This window comes from Aotus nancymaae, unplaced genomic scaffold, assembly GCF_030222135.1.
Source record: "Aotus nancymaae isolate 86718 unplaced genomic scaffold, 86718_ANA_hifiasm-v0.15.2.pri h1tg000059l, whole genome shotgun sequence".
Classification (NCBI taxonomy): domain Eukaryota; kingdom Metazoa; phylum Chordata; class Mammalia; order Primates; family Aotidae; genus Aotus; species Aotus nancymaae.
Genome location: NW_026988473.1, coordinates 21,879,603 through 21,903,466, shown reverse-complemented (window position 1 = coordinate 21,903,466; position 23,864 = coordinate 21,879,603).

Below are 23,864 nucleotides of genomic sequence, written 5' to 3'. Positions count from 1 at the left end.
TCCCAACATTTTGGAAGAACAAGATAGGAGGACTGATTGAGCCCAGGAGTTTAAGACCATCATGGGCAACAAAGTGAAACCCTGTCTCCAAGAACAATAATTTAAAAAATTAGCCAGGCATGGTGACATGTGCCTGTGGACCCAGCCACTTAGAAGACTGAGGTAGGAGAATTGCTTAAGCTTTGGCGATCAAGGCTGCAGTGAGCCATGATCATGCACTGCACTCCAGTCAGGCGACAGAGCAAGAACCTGTCTGTAAATCAATCAATCAATCAATCAAGCTGACTGTGCAGATGATGGAAAGGTGATTATAAGGAAAGCAGAAACCACATTTATATGTAAATGTATGATGAGTGGACTCAGTAAACTCAATGTAAATGTATGATGAGTGGACTCAGTAAACTCAATGTAAATGTATGATGAGTGGACTCAGTAAACTCAACGTAAATGTATGAGTGGACTCAGTAAACTTAATAGCTGTGAAAGTACATTTGTCAGCTTTGCTGTAAAAACAACCCCTCAAAACATAGTGGTTCTTAAAAACAAAAGATTATTTTTAGCTCATATTATATATAGGCTGCCCCTTTTCTGTAACTCCATTCAATTCTAACTGTGGCTTTGCACCAGGCTGTGGATAGGTTGCAGCTTTGTTCCACATCTTTGCATTTTGGGACCAAAACTTGAAGGAGCAATATCAAATGCGACATACCCATTCTTAAAGCAGACGGCAGAAGCAAAAGGGTAATAGAAATATAAAATGACTATAAAAGTTTCTGTGCAAGTTCACTTAGTTTCTTTTCATTGTTGAAAAGAAGTCATGTGGCTTCTTTTATTCATGAAAGGCAGCATTTGAGAGGTGAGGAGGAACTCTAAATACATGAAGTAGGGACCATACACTATGCCAATGAACTAAAGTTCCCCAAGCGAATGTCCATGCTTTCCCTGTCCTCTCTGTGTATACACTTCTTTTTTAAAATAATACATTTTTTATTCCTGCTGCAGCTTTAAGCTAGAAGTATCATCTCTATTCATAAATTAGCATTTAGACGATATGCTTTATAAATACATTTCAAATTATCATCCTTAGTTGAGAGATATTTCATCGATATGTTTGTGTATTACCAATAAGAAAGAATAATATTAGCAATAATAGGGGTGATTTACTGGATGATTACTTTATGCTAATCCCTTTACATACATTACCTTAAATATATATCAAAACCCTTCAAGAGAGGTATTTTCCCCCTTCTTAAACGCATCCCAGAGTAAACTGGGGTTTATGGAGTTCAAGGTACTAGCACTAAGTTAAAGGTAGTAAAATATTGAGCTGAAAGTAATTCTGAATCCAAAGCCTCTTATGTACAATGTCACTAGCATTTTTTTTTTTATCTGTACCTTGATGTGAACATGTACGGATGCTCTGGAAGAGAAAAAGAGGTGTCTCAATGAGTGTGCTATATAATTAGAATCGATAAGTATACAAAAACATTTTCTTGTTAGTCTGTTTTTGTTACTTTTAAAAAAACATGTGATAAGGATTGGCTCTGTGTCCCCGTCCTAGTCTCTTTTTATTTTTTATTTATTTTTCTTTTTTGAGACAGAGTCTCCCTCTGTCTCCCAGGCTGGAGTGCAGTGGCATGATCTCAGCTCACTGCAACTTCTGCCTCCTGAGTTCAAGCGATTCTTCGGCCTCAGCCTCTCGAGTAGCTGGGACTACAGGCATGCACCATTACACCTGGCTAATTTTTTTCTTTGTATTTTTAGTAGAGACAGGGTTTCGCCATGTCAGTCAGACTGGTCACAAACTCCTGACATCTAATCATTTGCTCACCTCAGCCTGCCAAAGTGCTTGGATTATAGATGTGAGCCACCGTACCGGCCCCCTAAATCTCATCTTGAATTGTAATCTGATATGTAACCCTCATGTGTTGAGAAAGTAACCCCAGGTTGGAGGTGACTGAATCATGGGGGCAGCTGTTCTTGTGATAGTGAATTCTCATGAGATCTGATGGTTTTATCAATGGCAGTTTCCCCTGCTTTTTCTCTCTTCTGCCACAATTTGAGGAAGGTACTTGCTTCTCCTTAGCCTTCTGCTGTGATTTTAAGTTTCCTGAGGCCTCTCAAGCCATGCAAAATTGTGAGTCGATTAAGTTTCTTTCCTTTATAAATCACCCAGTCTCAGGTATTTCTTTATAGCAGTGCAACAATGAACTAACACAGAGAATTGGTACAAGTAGAGAGGAGTACTAGTATCAAGATAACCTGAAAATGTGGAGGCAACTTTGGAATTAGGTAACAGGCAGAGGCTGGAACACTTTGGAGGGCTCAGAAGAAGACAGGAAGCTGTGGGAATGTTTGGAACTTCCTAGTGACTTCTTGAATGGTTTTGAACAAAATGCTGATAGTGATATGAACACTGAAGTCCAGGCTGAGGTGGTCTCAGATGGAGATGAGGAACTTATTGGGAACTGTAGCAAAGGTCACTCTTGCTATGCTTTAGCAAAGAGACTGCCCTAGACATCTATGGAACTTTGAAGTTGAGAGACATGATCTGAAATTGGAACTTATGTTTAAAAGGGAAGCAAAACATAAAAGTTTGAAAAATTTGCAACCTGACCATGTTATAGAAAAGAAAAATCAATTTGCTGGGGAGAAATTCAAGTAGGCTGCAGAATTTGCATATGTAATGAGGAACTGAATGTTAATAACCAAGAAAATGGGGAAAATGTCTCTAGGGCATGTCAGAGATCTTGGCAGCAGCCCCTCGCATCACAGGTCCAGAGGTCTAGGAAGGAAAAATGATTTTGTGGCAGCAGGGATAGAGAGGGTACTATTCTGTACAGCCTCAGAACTTAGTGACTTGGAGTCCTGCATCCCAGCTGCTTCAGATCCAGTTGTAGTTAAAAGGGGCCTAGGTATAGCTTGGGCCAAGCTCTGGTGGCTTCTACTTGGTGCTGGGCCTGCAGATGCACAGAAGACAAGAACTGAGCTTTGGGAGCCTCTGCCTAGATTTCAGATGATGTATAAAAATGACAAGATGTCCAGGCAGAAGTCTGCTGCAGAGGTGAAGCCTTCATGGAGAATCTCTACTAGGGCAATGCAGAGGGGAAATATAGGGTTGGAGCCCTCACAGAGAGTCCCCACTGGGGCACTGGCTAGCAGAGCTGTGAGAAGATGGCCACCATCCTCCATACCCCAGAATGTTAGATTCACTGACAGCTTGTATCATGCACATAGAAAAGCCACAGGCACTCAACCCCAGCCTGTGAAAGCAGCCATGGGGGCTGAACCATGCAGATCCATGGAGGCAGAGCTGCCCAAGACCATGGGAGCCCACCTTTTGCATCATCATGCCCTGGTTGTGAGACATGGAGTCAAAGGAGATCATTTCAGAGCTTTAAGATTTAATTACTGCCAGGTTTTAGATTTGCATGGAGCCTGTGGCCCCTTTGTTTTGGGGCAATTTCTTCTATTTGGAATGGGAGAATTTACCCAGTGCCTATATCTCCATTGCATCTTGAATATAACTAACTTTTTGATTTTACAAGTTCATGGGTGGAAGATACTTGTCTCAGATGAGACTTTGGACTTGGACATTTTTGTTAGTGCTAGAATGAGTTAAGTCTTTTGGGGACTGTTGAGAAGGTCTGATTGTGTTTTGAAATGTGAGGATATGAAATTTGGGAGGCACCAGGGGAGGAATAATATGGTTTGGCTCCTTGTGTTCACCCAAATCTCATCTTGAATTGTAATCTGAATTGTAATCCCCAAGTGTTGATAGAGGAACCTGATGGGAGGTAATTGGATTATGTGGGTGGTTTCATGTTCTCATGATAGTAAGTGAACTCTCATCAGATCTGATGGTTTTATTAATGGCAGTTTTCCCTGCTTTCTCTCTCTCTCTCTCTCTCCTGTCACTTTGTGAGAAAGGTACTTGCCTCTCCTTCATTTTCATCCATCATTGTAAGTTTTCTGAGGCCTCCCCAGCCAAGCTGAATTAAACCTCTTTCTTTTATAAATTACTCAGTCTAGCGCATGTCTTTAGAGCAATGTGAAAATGGACTAATGCAGTAAGTATGCCATTTTATAATTAAGATGTCCACTCTTTGGGGCTGGGAATGGTGGCTCACGCCTATAATCCAAGCACTTTGGAGGCAGAGGCAGGTGGATCACCTGAGGTCAGGAGTTTGAGACCAGTCTGACCAATATGGTGAAACTCTGTCTCTACTGAAAAAAGAAAAAGTACAAAATTAGCTGGGTGCAGTGGTGTGTGCCTGTAGTCCCAGCTACTTGGGAGGCTGAGGCAGGAGAATCGCTTGAACCTGGGAGGTAGAGGTTGCAGTGAGCTGAGATCTCACCACTGTATTCCAGCCCGGGTGACAGAGGGAGACTCTGTCTCCAAAAAAAAAAAAAAAGAAGATGTCCTCTATTCATTCACCATTAATTTCAAGTCCTGAAAAATCACCAAACACATTTTTTAATCATTTAGAATGTGGTGAAAGAGAATAATTTTGACATAAAAATATATCTGAATTTGTGGAAAAGAAAAAAATACTCTGATCTCTTTGCAGATTATGTTCCTAAATTACTCTACAGCTGACAATCTCTAAATTCTAAGATGTTAAGTTATATATGATTAATGAATTAAATAAAATATCTTAAATAACTAATGCTTAGATAATCCAGACCTCTGGCTCCAAATGAGACATTTTCAGATGGTTTAGTAGACCATTTTACTGACTGCTGTTTATTTTATCAGAGCTTTTACTCTGAACCCGATTTTCCTTTACATTTATACTTAAAAGCAGCTTACATTCACCAAAAACACATGACAGCTGTCAACATGAGAGCACTCCACATGGAATGCCCACAAATCCCTGGTAACGTTTTAGACAGGTGCCCATAAGAGCAGGTGACAATGTCTGCTTTGACTTCACTATCCCCTGCTTTTGTTGGCTGTTCACATGTGGCCTATCATTTATATACTCTCAAATAATCTCAGCTTGCTTTCCATAGACAAGTCACCCAACTTTGAGTCCAATAGTTCAAATTTCTCTGTGACTACTGCCTGCACAGTGATCACAAGAAGCAATAATGGACAAAGGCACTGGTTAGACAGCAACAGTTGGGTTATCTCATCATAATCTTGTGAACAATCCACCAAGGTATGATTGTACTCAATTTTCAGATGAGAATACTGAAACTCAGAGAGTTTACATTTTGTAATCAAGGCCAATGGACAACAACCACTACTACAGTGAATTGTTCAAAGAATTATAATATGTTAACAAATCTGTAAGTATAAACTGTAGTACTTTGTATATTTACTTCCTTTCTGTGAAGAAACTGAAAAGGCTGCCAACAGTCTATTGCTATCTTACCATAATTCACAGCAAATCTAAATACCTTTAACATCACATCTTTCAAATTTAGTTATCAACCTAAAAATATGTTGGCTCACTTGCACATAAAAAATAGCAGTGATAAATATGGAAAACAAATACAGTTGTAAATACAGTATTTTACCTCGGGAGGAAAAATGGTGGCTATCTTTTTGAGTTCCGCATTCCTAAAAGGTTTTGCATGTTGATGTCAATTTATGTCTATTTCAATCACTTTTAACTAGGTACCAGACAAGGCTCTTTTAGTCAATATGGTGGGAGAGAAAACAATTTAATCCACATTTAAAATGAGTTTTGTTAACACTTCTGGATTGTCACAAAACTCCTCTATTTGAATCCTCAACGGTTCACTCTTACTTCCTTGTAGTAACACTTTTAACATTTTCAATGACAGTATGAAGAAAAAATTAACAGACTGTATTTTTAATTAAAAATATTAAAATTAGGGAAGAAGCCAGTCTTGAGAATCACAGATTATATCTTTGCTGTGTGCTTATTCTGGGCTCGTATTCACCCCACAGGAGTTGCATATGGAGGGCCTATGAAAAGGCTTCAAAGAGTTCATGAACCCTTGAAACTTTATAAAAATATATTTGCATATTTCTCAGTATGGCTTCATAGCTTTCATTAGATTCTAGCACAGCTGGAAAATAACCAGACACTTGCTTTACCCAGCACCTGTGTTAATTTAAAACTTCAATTAACATTTTTAAGATGCTAAATACAAGATGCAATATCCAAATGTTGGTACCATATCTGGATATAGCAGAGAGAATGATTAGAATAAATGCCTTTATAACAGAAAAACTCAGAATTCAAAAAAACCTTAAGAATAATCTACCACTGTATATAATCTCACCTTGATTTCCCTTAACTCATCTATAATAATTTATTTACTTTATGGAAAACAGTGTACATATTTTGTTTAAAACACCGTACTTATTTTGTTTCAAATAAAGTATGTACTTGCTTGTTGCTTATTAAAAAGTTAATAAAAATAGTAAGCACCACTTGGACTAAGAGCTTCACAAAGAGCAGCCCCAGGAAATGACTCCTCAAAAAGAGTAAGTGACTCTTTCATACCTGCTCAGGTCATTCAAAAGTTGAACATTTTACCAGACAGCAAATTACTGACTGATTTTACCATACTCTCCTATCACAAGAAATTAGGTACCACATAATATAACGCCTCACTTTCAAAGTAAAGAAAATAAGTAAAATCACATTTGTGTGACTTAGTTATCCAAGTAAAGGCAGAATTTTTATCCTGAAATCTTGAATTTGAAATCATTTGGTCATTTTTATCACACTAAAAGTCCTTATCAATTACCTTGAATTTTACACAGTAACTTCATCTATAAAAAACTCTTCAACCTCTTTCTGGTATACTTAAAATAAAATAATAATGGTAATATGTTTTGTTTTGTTTTGTTTGAGATGAAGCCTCACTCTTGTCACCCAGGCTGGATTGCAATGGTGGGATCTCGACTCACTGCCACCTCTGCCTCCTGGGTCCAAGCAATTCTCCCACTTCAGCCTGGGATTACAGGCACCCGCCACCACGCCCAGCTAGTTTTTGTACTTTTAATAGAGATGGTGTTTCACCCTGTTGGCTAGGTTGGACTTGAACTCCTGACCTCAGGTGATCCACCTGCCTCTGCCTCCCAAAGTGCTGGGATTACAAGCATAAGCCACCATGGCTGGCCAGTAATAAGTTTTTTAAAACTTTAAACTTAACCAAAAAGATGCTGCACAATCAATCACTTTCCACTTTCTCACATTTGGTGCATGCCTCTCTACATGATTAACTATTACAGTCCAGTTACATTAGTCTCTGCTAATTCCTTGAATATGACCAATTATTTTCCTTGAATATATTGTCTATTTGTTTTTGAAACACATTTCTCCTTATGGTCTTAATGTTGCCTCCCTCTCATCATTCATAGTTTGAATGTTATCTCTTCAGAGAAGCCAAGACTAGACCATCCCAGCTCAGTGGATATCCCATGTTACCTTTCTGCATTGCCATCATGCTCTATTATTCATTGCTTTTGTTTCTGTCATTACTTTTAGCACAATTTTAATACACATTCCGACAGAGTAAGTGGCATACATACACCCTGTCAGTTTAGCCATTATCAAGGAAGAACCTACCGTAAGTAGAGAAGTTGACTGAAGCTCAATAAGTTCCATTTAAGACATAAATGTTTACATATCACTCAGGATAAATTTTTGGTAATTTTATAAATCTGAAGTAAATTTAAATAAATACATATATGTACGTGTGTGTGTGTGTGTGTGTGTGTATGTATGTGTGTATGAGTGGCAGAAGAAGAGAATACTGCTTAGATAACCTCAAATGAAAATCTTCAGTAGTTTTAGTATTTTATATTTTCAGTTGTATCATCAGAAACCAGCATGATGTCGAACAAAAAATAATTAAACCATAATACCCTAAACTATCATAGTGACATATAATGTTTAGTAACATATCCCTAATGATATCCAGGACTCCTGTGACCAATTGTCTGTGAGGTACATTTAAAAGCCAAGAGTAAATGGAACACAACTCTATTAATTACCTGCATTTTAAAACGTTTAAATAGGATTTAACAAATATTTTTAAAGCCTTATTCTTTTCCTCTTCAATTCTCTTTTGGGCATCTCACAAACAAAACTCTCAAAACTCCTTCATACAACTAGCCTCAGGACTTTTAGATTTCTTTCTTTGCCTGAGCTCCTTGTTTTATGCATAATTTTAATTTCTAAAGACTATTTTCTTCCTTTTCTAGTGCTTTAACTCATTCTCTTTCTGATTCTCATCTTTTCCAGGCCCCTAGTTTAACATCATGAAAATCCAGCAACAGCTTGAAAAGTGATAACTCTTGAGAGATATGAAGAGCAAGGAGGAGGACGAGTCTACTTAGGCACTTACTAAAGGTAACAGTGAGAAAGTTTTACAGTGCTTTATTTTATCCCTGCTCCAGAACTCACATGAGAAAGTTCTAATGACAGCTGTGTGTTTGCCAAATGAGTCTTCCATTCCATATTTTAACCAGTCAGAAGACTTATCTCTTCATTAAGAGACAATTAAAGACCTGTTTTACTGTTTCATTGTTGCTGCATGACTGTTTACTTACACGCAACTAGAAGACACAGCAATTTTGAAATTAAAACAGGCGTAAATGCTTCAAGAAAAGTGTAAGTGAAACCATTTTTTTGGAGTTAAAAATTACAGTTACAGCTCACGCCTGTAATCCCAGCACTTTGGGAGGCCGAGGCGGGTGGATCACGAGGTCAAGAGATCGAGACCATCCTGGTCAACATGGTGAAACCCCGTCTCTACTAATACAAAAAATTAGCTGGGCATGGTGGCGCGTGCCTGTAATCCCAGCTACTCAGGAGGCTGAGGCAGGAGAATTGCCTGAACCCAGGAGGCGGAGGTTGCGGTGAGCCGAGATCGCGCCATTGCACTCCAGCCTGGGTAACAAGAGCGAAACTCCGTCTCAAAAAAAAAAAAAAAAAAAAAAAAAAATTACAGTTACAAAAATTTTTTTAAATGAAAGGAATAAACTGTAGATACTATTTCAGAGAAAAGTAGTAAAACTGCTGTAGTACTGACTCACCAAGAATGCATTATGGAGAAAAATAAGAAATATAGAAGATTAGACATCAAGTCATTGATGGACCAAAGATACATATATATAGACCAATAAAATGAAAAAAAAAGTGTTGTTAAAACAATCTTGAAGAAATACACCCAAGAATTATCCATGAGTTTTCATATTGACAGTGAACATTGAACACTAAGCATGAAAATATGATAAAAAAAAAAAAAAAAGAAAAATATGATGAGAGGATCATTTAAGGTTGGGAGTCCGAGACAAGCCTGACCAACATGGTGAAATCCTGTCTCTACTAAAAACAATATAAAATTAGGCAGGTGTGGTGGCAAATGCCGGTAATCTCAGCTACTCAGGAGGCTGAGGCAGGAGAATCTCTTGAATCTGTGAGGCAGAGGTTGCAGTGAGCCAAGATCACACCACCTCACTCCAGGCTGGACAATAGAGCAAGACTCCATCTCAAAATAAATATATAGATAAATAAATAAAAAACACATAAAAATTTTCAGTTTTTATTTCAAATGTGGTGATACAAAGATAAAGAAATAAATACTAATTTTAGACTTTTAAATAAAAACTATATGGTTAATTATGAATACAAATGTATATTAATATATAATATATAGTGTTAAATATATGTTATATATGTAAAAATATAAACGTGAGTGTGTGCATGTGAAAAGAGAGAGAGAAAGCCACCTAGGAAATAGATACAATCTAGAGTTTCAAATTAGCAGAACAATAAACAAAGAGGTGAAGAAAAATAGAGAAAAGGGTAATCAAACTAACAAAATACAGAAAAAAAAGGAGCAAAAAAGCCAATGACTAAGATTGATAAGATTGTTGATAAAAGGAAATAAAAGATGTTGTTAAATAATATTAAAGAGGAAAGGTATAAATAAATACCAAATGAAACAGACCTTAAAAAGACTTAATACTATGAACAAATTTATGATAATACATTTATTAAAATTAAAAAAAAAACTAAAATAAAACTCTGGAAATTTTTAGAATTAGCAAATAAACGCTAACAATAATTAATGACCAAATAGAACTATTTTGAAATTGTTCAGTATCAGGAAATCTGTGCATATGGATACACGGTATACAAGAATAGGTACTCTCAAATAACAAAACAAAGACAGGCCATTTGAAAAACTGTTAGGTGATTTATAAATGCTCTCTAATGATAATGATAGCATTCATAGATATATAAGTTTGAATAAAATTATTTTCACTAAATGCAACTGGGAAAAAAGCCATCTCTAAATTAATATATGTTGTGAAATATTAAACACATATGAATAACTAATTTAATATAATAGAGCTTGTATTTGCTTTGGTTATCTCATGTACATTATTAAACATTCAAATTTACAAGTTAGTAAAAATAGGAAACCTTTTGTTTACAACGTCATTTCGAAGAAACATGGGGACACTTGATGTCAAGTTCATTTTGTATTTGTGCATTTAGAGAACTTGTTTCTTATTTGTTTCTAATAACTGAGATTTTCTTTCTGACATTTAAGATTAAATAGTGACTGACAGGAATGAAAGAAATTTTTGTGAACAATTTGATGGTATCATCAATTCAGCAAAGATTCTGCCCCTTAGCGAAGCAAAAGTGAGAGTGATAGATGTTTCTTAGTGAAATGATTTTCATACTTATTTTCAAGGATTTCTTGCCTGTTAATTTTACAGGAAAATAAACTCCTCAATTATGAACCTAAAGATATCCCTTAGTAATTCTCTCTTTTCTGTGTGCTTCAGAATAGCCAATTTAAACAAGGTTGTCTTTTAAAAACCTGAAGGTTAATATCGAGGAATTGAATTCTCACCACATATTATTTACTGGTTATTATTTTAATAGCCTGTTATTATTATTGAAAACAAAAGTATGATAGGTAGTTCTGGCATAGTTAGCAAATAAATTTGAATTTCAGGTAAATAATAAGTGAAATACACCTCTAAACACATTGTGATGTTGTTATTGAATTTCTAAAATTCAGAATTAACTGAGTATGTTTATTATATTTGGCAACCTTAATTATAAATTGCTGCAAACACAGCATACTTCTCCTTCTTTAATCTTTTTAGTGTGCTCACCTGGCCTTTATGTTCTTTTTTATACAGATACACATTTAGTCTCCTAAACAGAAACAGACACACACACACACACACACACATTAATAATATAAATCTGGTTGATATTTGAAGAAGACATGAGGCTTAAATGATATGGACATAAATCAGCAATTGACAACAGTACATCATCTTTATTAGTGTTACAACTGACACTGCAGAATGTGGTTTAGTTGGACAACAATAGTGGCTTTTTCAATAGTGAATCTCAGATTTACAAAAGCCATCATAAGCAACCCTGATCAGTCAGAGATTTTCTGCATGATGATCTTAAGGCATACATCTAAAATATGTGATTTTTGTTTAGTACAAAATGCATAAGGCTAAAATTATTTTGTGAATGTTTCTGGTGGTACAAGTAACCTAGTTCAGGAAAAGGGTAAGGGATGGTGAGCCTTAGTCCCAGATCCTTATTTCCAGTCCATCAGTCAGATAGACCCTCCATGTCTGTGGGAATAGTGAGATTCTCAGAGGCTTGGAGTATTTAGGGTAAATTCCACTTTGAGGTAATTTGCAAAGTAGGAAGAAAAAAATCCTCCTCAACAAATGCTAATCTTGTTTTTGCAGCACTCCTTTATATACTAAACTGTATTCATCTGTAAGTGAGTGGAATAGGCTATATTGATTCTTTTCTGGTTCAATTATTTCATGACTTTAACACATTTTTTCTCTACCAACTCACCCCTGCCATTATCAATGTCAGTTGGTCCTATGTTTTTATGAGATAAAAAACATTAAACATGTCAAGTCTATTTCTATATGAACTGCATGCCATTGAAAGGTATTTCTATAAAAAACATGAAGTGTAAAACGATTAAGATTAGATCCTTAAGGAGTATTCTCTAGTATTAGTCATTATGAATCTTTGCATCTTCTGCTGGAGCTAAGTAAAACTTGACAAATTTTGGTAAAAAATAATAATAATAAGAGGAAATGTTTGGTTTTTGGCTGTCATATGACATTTGTAAGCACATCAAACTTTGAAACACATAAAATTGCTGAAAAGTGAAAAGGCTAACATGGGCACCATGTCCCAACATAGTGTCTCTAGAAATTCATTTCTCATGCAAACCCTGACAGTTTGAGTGATATCTCTGCTGATACACATATTACCATAAGTGGGAAGTGGATGCAATGAGAAGGCAAAATGAAATAAAAATAGGACCTCCACTGATTCATTGTAATAGGTTTTTTTTTTTTTCAGTTTTTCATTACTCCATTTTGGTGATTCAAAAATTATTGTGCACTTTTCAAATTATCTGTAAAAGATCAAGTTTACAGTAAATAACTATATTGATTTCTAAGCATAAAGATCCAAATTATTTTTCCTTTTTTGTATTGCCTGTGACTCTATAAACAATGTGTAATTTTTACGAATGTTAAATCTAAAGTAGTAGCAAAAGTGACTTTGTTATTATTTTGGTGTGATATTAATATGGATATGAAAAAAATTACTCAGCCCAATGTGAGGTTAAGTATACCATATTAATTATGATATAATGTAAATAACTGAAGAATAACATTGTTAAGAATTTAACTATGAAATTTAGGATATGTAATACACAGTCACAAAAATGTCAAATTCAAATGTCAGATGTTAAATACATATCATTTAATCTCTTAGTTTTCAAAAGACACTAAGTCTTATGATGCAAATAATTCAAAATAGTACATGCCAAGGAAAGTTTATATTTAATTGAAAAAAAGACAACTCTTAGACAAACAAGACTTTATCAGAATTGGTCTTTTCCACCCAAAGCCATATGCAAAGAATCCTTTTCTTTTCCTTTCCCCATAGAGGGTTTTAAGCTTTGCCAAATGCTCTTTTTACCTGCTCATAGCTTAACCTCTTCTCTCTCTCTCTCTTTTTCCATTTCTTTTTTTTAATCCTATAGCTTTGTTGCCTCCCACAAGGTGCCTTTAACTAAAAGTCTCTTTCCTAAAATGTCAACCCATTGCCTGCTTTCAAAATAAATCCAATTTCCTTTATGGAGCTCTATCTGATCAAACTGAATAAAATAATTTTTTTTTCTTCCTGTTCGGAAGACTCCACAAGAAGTTTGCATTATTCCAGTTTCTGATACAGGCAGAACTTAATTCTACTGAGACAAAATGAAAAGAAAATTAAGGCATTATTAGTTTCTACAAAGCCTATATTGTTTCTCTGATTTATAGATTAAAAATTAGAAATTTCATACTTCTATGAAAAAACATATCTTGATCCATTTATGCACTCATTAGTTTTTAAAAGATTATTACCATTTTATAGTGGTAGGTGAGAAGTGGAGAGCAGATAGCAGTCAGTTCCCTGTCTCATGTTAAGTACAACCTTTATATTTTAAATTCTAAATTCAGTTACTCTCATTGCCATACAGTATTTCTCTTGTCCCTTATTAGGGACATACAATATTTCTATTGTCCCATTTTAGACAATAGATTTTGCTTTACAGGCTGTATTTGTGTTGTCAATTAGTTAAAGACCAAGGACCTCTTTGGAAGAAAGCAACATCTTTCATTGGCTAGACCTTAAGAGAAACAACACATCACAGAAGGAATTGATATAACGAAAGCAAAGTCAATAAAAATCTTAAGTAATTAGAAAAACTAGCTTTGTTCTCTCCACCCACAGATGATATGAAAAATATAATGAAGCCTTTCTTCAGAAGACATTTATTACTTTTAATGTCTCATTATTGCAATGCCTCCTTTTCTGTTATTCATTGAAAGATGCTAACTGTATAGAATAGTGCTTTACTTGTACAGTGAGTCCATCTTCCAACGTCAAATACAAATGCCAATACTAAAAGTTACACCTTGTGGTGTCTCTTTTTTTATAATACCAAGAGCACCTTGCACATTGTCCTAGTGCAGGCATGTCTCAGAGATATTGCAGGTTCAATTCCAGACCACTCCAATAAAGGGGAGTCACACAAATTTTTTGGTTTCTCAGTGCATACAAGAGTTATGTTTATGCTATAGTCTATTAAGTGTGCCATAGTTATTTTTTAAATGTACATTCCTTAATTTAAAAATACAAAACCTGAGCCTTAGGTGAGTTGTAATCTTTCTGCCAGTGGAGGGTTTTGACTCTGTGTTGACAGCTGCTGACTGATCAGAATGATAGCGGCTGAAGGTTTTGTGGCTGTGGCAATTTCTTAAAATAAGAATGAAGTTTGGGACATGGATTTGCACTTTCTTTCAGGAAAGATTCCTCTGTAGCATGCGATGCTGTTTGATAGCATTTTACCCTCAGCAGAACTTCCTTCAAAATGTTGAGTCAATCCTTGCAGACTCTGCTGCTGCTTCATTAACTACGTATATGTAATATTCTAAAGACTTTTTTTTGATAATTCAAAAATTTACACAGCATCTTCAGCAGGAGTAGATTCCACCTCAAGAAACCACTATCTTTGCTCATCCCTAAGAAACAACCCCTCACATTACAGTTCTGTCATGAGATTGCAGCAATCCATTCACATCTTCAGGATCCACTTCTAATTCTAGTTTTCTTGTTATTTCCCCCATATCTGCAGTGACTTCTTCCACTGAAGTCTTGAACCTCTCAAAGTCATCATGAGGGTTGGAATCAATGTCTTCCAAACTTTTGTTAATGTTGATATTTTGACCTTCTCCCATGAATCATGATTGTTCCTAATGGCATCTAGAATGGTGAATTATTTCCAGAATTCAATTTACTTTGCCCAGATTCCTTAGAGGACTCTATCTATGGCAGTTGATAGCCTTACAAAATGTATTTCTTAAATAATAAGATTTAAAAGACAAAATGACTTATTGATTTATGGGCTTCAGAATGGACGTTTTGTCAGTAGGCATGAAAACAACATTAATCTTACACATCTCTATCAGAGCTCTTGAGAGACCAAGTGCATTGTCAATGAGCAATAATATTTTGAAAGCATGTTTTATTCTTTTTCTGAGCAGAAGGTCTCAACAGTGGGCTTAAAATATTTAGTAAACCATACTTGAAACCAATGTGCTGTCATTCAGGCTTTGTTCTTTTATTAATAAAACACAGGCAAAGTAGATTTAATATAACTCTTGAAGGCTTCGAATTTTTATAAAGATAAATGAATATTGGTTTTCAATTGAAGTCACCAGCTGCATTAGCCTCTAAAAAGAGAGTCTGCCTGTTTTTTGAAGCTTTTGAGGCAAGCATTGACTTCTCCTCCCTAGCTATAAAGGTCTTAATGTCATTTTCTTTCAATAAAAGACTTTTTCATCTAAATTTAAAATCTGTTATTCAATGTAGCAAGTTTCATTAATTGTCTTACCTATATCTGAATAACTTGCTGCAACTTCTCCATCAGCACTGTTGCTTCACCTTGAACTTGTATGTTCTTTCATAAAACCTCATGAACCAACTTGTGGTAATTTAAAATTTTTCTGTAGCTTTCTCATCATTTTCAGCCTTCATATGATTGTAGACAACAGCTAAGTCTTGTTCTGGATTAGAGTTTGGCTTAAGAGAATATTGTAGCTGGACTGATGAGATATATATTTAATTTCACTCTAGGTTCTGGGTTACATGTGCAGATCATGCAGGATTGTTGCCTAGGTACATATATGGCAATGTGGTTTGCTGCCTCTATCCCCCTGTCACCTATATCTGGCATTCCTCCCCATGTTATCCCTCCCCAACCTCCCTAGCCCTGCTGTTCCTCCCCAGTCCCTGCTAACAGACTCTCTCTCTCTATATATATATATATTTAGTCACTACTTGGAAAACTGGCACAAAAGGCCTACCTTTCAGCCTATCTCAACTTTCCACGTGCCCTCCTCACCAAGCTTACTTATTTATAGCTTTTGATTTAAAGTGACAAACGTGCAACTCTCCCTTTCACTTGAACACTTAGAAGCCCTCACAAGATTATTAACTGGCCTAATTTCAATAGTGTTGTGTCTTAGGGGAAAGAGAGGCCCAAGGAGAGGGAGGGAAATAAGGGAAAGGCCAGTCACTGGAGCATCCTGAACACACTGACATCTATTGATTAAGGTATTTCTCCTAATGCTATCCCCCTTCTCAATCCCCCCACCCCCTGTTATTCCTCCTCTAGTGCCCCACCCCCAGGCCCTGGTGTGTTATGTTCTCCTCCCTGTGTCTGTGTGTTCTCAAAGTTCAACACCCATTTATAAGTGAGAACATGCAGTGTTTACTTTTCTGTTCTTGTGTCAGTTTGCTGAGAATGATGGTTTCCAGTTTCATCCATGTTCCTGCAAAGGACATAAACTCATCCTATTTTTATGGCTGCATAGCATTCCATGGTGTATATGTGCCACATTTTCTTTATCCACTCCATCATTGATGGGTATCTGGGTTGGTTCCAAGTCTTTGCTATTGTGAACAGTGCCACAATAAATATATGTGTGCATGTGTCTTTATAATAGAATGATTTATAATCCTTTAGGTATATATCCAGTAATGGGATTGCTAGGTCAAATGGTATTTCTATTTCTAGATCCTTAAGGAATCGCCACACTGTCTTCCACAATGGTTGAATTAATTTATACTCCCACGGACAGTGTAAAAGTGTTTCTATTTCTCCACATCCTCTCTAGCATCTGTTGTCTCCTGATTTTTTAATGATTGTCATTCTAACTGGTGTGAGGTGGTATCTCAATGTGGTTTTGATTTGCATTTCTCTAATGACCAGTGATGATGAACTTTTTGTCTTATGTTTGGTGCCTACATAAATGACATCTTTTGAAAAGTGTCCGTTTATATCCTTTGCCCACTTTTTGATGGGGTTGTTTTCTTCTTGTAAATTTAAGTTCTCCATAGATTCTGGATATTAGCCCTTTGTCAGATGGGTAGATTGCAAAATTTTTTTCCCATTCTGTTGGTTGCCAGTTCGCTCTATTGATAGTTTCTTTGCTGTGCAGAAGCTCTTAAGTTTGATTAGATCCCATTTGTCTATTTTGGCTTTTGTTGCCATTGCTTTTGGTGTTTTAGTCATGAAGTCCTTGCCCATGCCTATGTCCTGAATGGCATTGTCTAGGTTTTCTTCTAGAGTTTTTATGGTGTTAGGCCTCATGTTTAAATCTTTAATCCATCTAGAGTTAATTTTTGTGTAAAGTGTAAGGAAGGAATCCAATTTCAGCTTTCTGCATATGGCTAGCCAGTTTTCTCAACACCATTGAGGATTTTTGAATCTATGTTAATCAGTAATTTTCTGGTTTTGTTATGTTAGTAACTAGTTTGTTTGTTAGTAACTAGTCAGTAATTTTCTGGTTTTGTTATATCCTCTCCTAGTTTGGGAATTAGAGTGATACTGGCTTCATGGAATGATTTAGAGAGGATGCCCTCTTTCTCTATCTTTTGTAATAGTTTCAGTAAGATTGGTACCAATTCTTCTTTGAATGTATAATAGAATTCAGCTGTGAATCTGTCTGGTTCTGGACTTTTTTTTTTGGTGGCAATTTTTTTATTAGGTTTCAATCTCAGTACTTGTTATTTGTCTGTTCAGAGTTTCTATTTCTTCTTTATTTAATCTGGGAGGGTTGTATATTTTCAAAAATTTATCTATCTCCTCTAGATTTAGATTTTCTAGCTTGTGTGTATACAGGTGGTCATAGTAGTCTTGAATCAAGTTTTGTATTTCTGCAATATTGGCTGTAATGTCTCCTATTTCCTTTCTAATTGAGCTTATTTGGATCTTCCCTCTTCTTTTATTGGTTAATCTCGTTGATGGTGCATCAATTTTACAGATCTTTTCAGAGAACCAGATTTTTGTCTCATTTATCATTTTTTTTTGTTTTGTTTTGTTTTGTTTTTGTTTTTGCTTCATTTTGTTCTGTTCTGATCTTTATTTATTGATTTTTCTGCTAGGTTTGGGTTTGGTTTGTTCTTGTTTCTCTAGTTCCTTAACTTGTCTCTTTGTGCTCTTTCAGACTTTTTGATGTAAGTATTTAATGCTATGAACTTTCCTGTTAGCACTGCTTTTGCTGTCTCCCAGAGGTTCTGGTGAATTGTTTTACTATTATCATTCAGCTCAAAGAAGTTTTAAATTTCCATCTTGATTTCATTGTTGACTCAACGATCATTGGTCAACTATACAAATATAGTTCACTCTTGACAAGAACTATATTTGCATAATTTTGAGTGTTCTTTTTGGAGTTAATTTCCATTTTATTCCATGGTGGTCTGGGAGGATACTTGATATAACTTACATTTTATTAAATTTATTGAAACTTATTTTGTGACCTCTCATATATTGTATCTTAAAGAATGTTCCATATGCTGAAGGGAAAAAAAAGTATATTCTGCAGTTGTTGGGTAGAATAATCTGTAAATATCTGTTAGGTCAATTTGTTCTAGGACATAGTTTAAGTCCATCATTTCTTTGATGACTTTCTGTCTTGATGACCCATCTAGTGCTGTCAATGGAGTATTTAAGTCACCCACTATTATTGTGTTGCCATCTATCTCATTTATCAGGCATAGTAGTAATGGTTTCATAAATTTGGGAGCTCCAGTGTTAAATGCATATATATTTAGGATTGTGATATTTTCCTGTTGGACTATTCCTTTTATCATTATTTAGTGTCCCTTTTTGCCATTTTTTTAACGTTGTTGCTTTAAAGTCTGTTTTTTTCTGATACACAAATAACTATTCCTACTTGCTTTTGCTTTCCATCCGCATGGAGTATCTTTTTTCTTCCCTTTACCTTAAGTTTATATGAATTCCTGTGTGTTAGGTGAGTCTCTTGAAGACAGCAGATACACAACTGGTGAATTTGTATCCATTCTGCTATTCTGTATCTTTTAATTGAAGCATTTAGGCCATTTACATTTGACATTAGTATGGAGATTTGAAGTACATTTCTATTGATTATTTTAAAAGCTGCCTTAATAGCTTGTTTTTTGTTTTATTTTTTAATTGTGTTACTGTTTTAAAGATCCTATGAGATTTATCCTTTAGGAAGTTTCTATTTTGGTGTACTTCAAGGTTTTGTTTTAACATTTAAAACTCCTTTTAGCATTTGTTGTAGATCTGGCTCAGTAATGATGAATTCTCTTGACATTTGTTTGTCTGAAAAAGACTTTATCTCAGCTTCATTTATAAAGCTTATTTTTGTTGGATACAAAATCCTTGGCTGACGATTATTTTGTTTCAAGAGACTAAAGATGGGAACCCAATCCCTTCTGGCTTATCAGGTTTCTGATGAGAAATCTGCTGTTAATCTGACAGGTTTTCCTTCGTAGATTATTGATATGGCTTGGTTGTGTCCCCACCCAAATCTCATCCTGAATTTCCCCGTATTGTGGGAGGAACCCAGTAGGAAGTAACTGAATCCTGGGGGCAGGTCTTTCCCATGCTGTTCTCATGATAGTGAATAAGTCTCATGAGATCTGATGGTTCTATAAGGGGGAGTTTCACAAACTCTCTCTTTGCCTGCTGCCATCCACATAAGATGTGACTTGCTCCTCCTTGCTTTCTTCCATGATTATGAAGCCTTGCCAGCCATGCAAAACTTTAAGTCCATTAAACATCTTTCTTCCTTATAAATTGCCCAGTCTCGGATATATCAATAGTATGAAAACAAACGAGTACAATTTTCTGATGCTTTTGCCTCACAGCTCTTAAGATTCTTTCCTTTGTCTTGACTCTAGATAACCTGATGACTATGTGTCTAGGTGATGATCTTTTTGTGATGAATTTCCCATGTGAAGTTATTTGAGCTTCTTGTATTTGGCCATCTATATCTCTAACAAGGCCAGGGAAGTTTTCCTCAAGGCCTTGGGTAAATTTTTCAAACTTTTAAATTTCTCTTCTTTCTCAGGAACACCAAGTATTCTCAGGTTTTGTCATTTAACATAATCCCAATTCTTTTGGAGGCTTTATTTTTTTAATTTTTTTCTTTTCTTCGTCTGATTGGGTTAATTCAAAAGCCTTGTCTTTGAGCTCTGAAGTTCTTCCTTCTACTTGTTACAGTCTATTGTTGAAACTTTCCACTGCATGTTTTATTTCTCTAAGAACGTCTTTCATTTTCAGAAGCTGTGATTGTTTTATCTTTACAGTATCTATTTCCCTGAAGAATTTTTCATCTATATCCTATATTGCTTTTTAGATTTCTTTAAATTGGTTTTTACCTTTCTCTGGTATCTCCTTCAGGAGCATAATAATCAACCTACTGAATTCTTTATCTGGCAATTCAGATATCTCTTCTTGGCTTGGATTTATTGTTGAGGAGCTGTGTGATATTTTGGGGGTGTTACTGAACGCTATTTTGTCATATTACCAAAATAACTTTTCTGGTTCCTTTACACTTAGGTAGACTGTTTCAGTGGAGAGGTCTAAAGCTCAAACCTTGCTGTTCAGATTCTCTTGTCCCATGGGGTGATCTCTTGATGTGGTACTCTCCCTCTTCCCCTAGGGATGGGGCTTCCTGAGAGCTGGACTGCAGTGATTGTTTTTGCTCTTCTGGGTCTAGCCACCCAGCAGAGCTACCAGGCTTCTGCCTGGTATTTGGGTATGTCTGCAAAGAGTCCTGTGATATGACCCATCTTCAGATCTCTCAGCCTTGAATACTAGCATCTGCTCTGGTAGAGGTGGCAGGGAAATAAAAAGGACTGTGAGAGTCCTTGGTAGTAGATATGTTTAGTGTGCTGTCTTTCTTGAGTGCTGGTTATGCTAGCAGTGAAGCTGTCACATGGACACACTCAGGACTTCTGATTAGCCACAATGTTGCAGGCAGTAGAATTAGGTGTTGTCTTCTCCTTTCAGGAATGAGGGTTATTCTGTCATGAGTTGCTATAATGGCTTACATTGGTTGGCTTCCAGTTAGGTGGTTGTGCTTTCAAGAGAGCACCAGTTTTAGTATCAGTAGGGGGCTCTATGCATGCCCTAAGATGGCCAGAGTAAATATTTTGCTTTCTCAGGTGATTGGCAGGGCCACAGCTCCCAAGACTTTATATGTTTTACATTCAGCTACCAGGGAAGGTAGAGAAATACCATCACATGAGGGCAGATTAGGCAGGTCTGATCTCAAACTGTCTTTTCGTGGGGCTTGCCTTGGCCACTGTGGGGAAGGGGAGTTGGTTCTCAGGACAATGGGGTTATGTTTTAGAGGGGATCTTGGCTGCCTCTGTTGTATCATACAGTTTGCCAGGGAAGTGAGGGAAAGCCAGTAACGAGATTTCACCCACCTCCCGCACAGCTGGCGAGGTCAGTCTGGCTCCTGCAGTACTCTGCCCAGACCTCAACCCCAGCTATGAGCTACCCAGCTGAGAAAGCAGGTACAGCTTTCAGACTTCACCCCTCCCCATCTACCCACTCTGTTAGTGGCAGCTCCTGTGCTCCTGCACTTGCTGATATCCATAGCAGCTCCCATTTGATCCCTGGACTCCGCTCAAGAAAATTTGTGTCCAGTGGAAACTACTACCAATTTCAGTTGGAAGCTTTCTTCACTTTGTGACCCTTTCCCAGTTCCTCTGGCTGGCTTCTCCAAGCGCCCTTGTGAGATGCAATCACGTGATGTGGATTTTCAGATTCCACAGTGAGGATGAGTGTTTGGAGGTAGGTTTTCTCCCTCTCATATTTTGGGAACTCATAGCTTTTCTCCTGTTTCACAAAATTTGCAGTGGTGTGCCACTTTTTTCAAAGTATCTGTGAATTCTTTAGGTTTTCCTGGTATGCTCCTGCAGTGGTTCTTGGAGAAAAATATCATGATGTGAGTCTCCACACACTGTTCAGTCCGTCCATGTGAGAGCTTCACGTTAGCCCTGTCTCCTATCCACCATGCCTCCTATCCACCAGGTCTCCTATCCACCATGTCTCCCATCCACCATTGTCATCCAACCTCTATGGATTTACATTCTACACCCTAAACCTAAAAGCATCTGGTCATTTCAGATTTAAAGATACCTTTATTTAAAGAGGAACCAGTCTAACATTGCCAGGTTTTGAAAGACTTCTCTTTTCTCAGTCCTACCGAGAGTAAAATATTAAGGTTCTCTTCATACATTTTACCTCATAAAACACTCATTTAAAGGAGAAAGAATGCAAGCTCATTATTACAAAATCAGTTAGGTGCTGATATGTCACATCACTCATATAGTCAACTATTAGTATTACAGGAACACAGCAAACAGGAGTTGATTTATAAACTTTGATTCTGGTCATTGTAAAAGTAAAAAACTTGTTTTTGCTTTTTGATTGTTTTACATAAATCTCCAGAAGATTCCCAAAGAACGTAATATTTAAAATAACAGAATTTTCCTTAAGTAGCAATTAGATAAAGTATCTAGTTATCAGAAATCAATGTATGCATGTCCCTGCTTCATAAACAGATTGAAAAAAATCATTCAATTTTATTTTAAATTAATTTGGAACACCTCTATAAATATTGGCAGTTGAATGTGACAGAGTTAGCTGTAACTGAAGATACAGAGAGTAGAAAGAATATCATCCTTTTTCCTTGAGAAATGTCATAAGAAATAGATTGTTTTGCTTATTTGATTAATTTGGGAGATGTTTAATTGCATAACCTCCAGCAAATTTTGCAATTCTGTAAATAAAATCACATGGAATGATTTACTTGATAAATAAGAATCATCCTTCTTTTTAATTCCTATAATAGACAGATTATAAAGGAGAACCCTTTCTCAACATTTTGAAAACTTACCTTGGACCAATATATGAGACACAGCCAAGTCAACTAAAGTACAAAATCATCTGTCTAGATATCTATCTATCTATATATGTATCTGTAGATATCTATCTGTAGATATCTATCTATATCTATCTATAATATATATATTTTTTATTATATATTATATATAGTATATATACGTATATATGTATATATATACATATATACGTATATATACATAGCATACTAAGTATCTGCTAAGCATATATATGTATGTATATATATTATATATATATACACATAGCATACTAAGCATTTGCTAAGCATATTCATCCCACAGTGTTACTTTAAAATAATTATATTTTAAAATATAAGAAATATATAACAGTACTAAAAAATAAGAAAGACACATAATATTGAAGAGATTATCAAAGAGGAATCAGTTCTACAGTAAAAATAATTAAGTGATAGCCTAAATTATTTGCAATTGAGAATATAGTAGACAATGATAGCCATGCTTTGTCTGCCCTGACCTCTCTCTATATCAAATAGTCAAGTCCTAACAATACATACCTAGGACAAATGATAGGAAAACATAGTATTAAATTTCAGTGATCAATGTAACAAACAAAAGACATAACACCTGAAGAAGCAAGTTTAATAGAACAAAGCACTTAAGGCTGAATTAGTGATGTACACGTTCAAGCTAAATGTTATGAAAGAATGCAAAATGCAATCTACACTAAAATGCAAGCTCCCCACTAGAATGTAAATTCTATAAAAGCAATTATTTTTCTTGTTTTGCTCACTTGTATTCCCAGAGCTGACACTTAGTAAATTATCAATAAATATTTATTGAACAAACATATGTAACATAAAACAAAGGGATGGAATTTAGAAAGAAAAATTTAAAAAATAATTCTACCATTCATCTCCAAGTACTATTAGAAGGGAGAATGTCCTAATGAACCCCAAAAGATCTCTCAGAGCAAAATAAAGACATAAAATCTTCTGAGGACTATTAACAAGATTAATGAGTATAAGATGTTTGACTATTCCAATTAACTCTGGTTAATTATCAGAC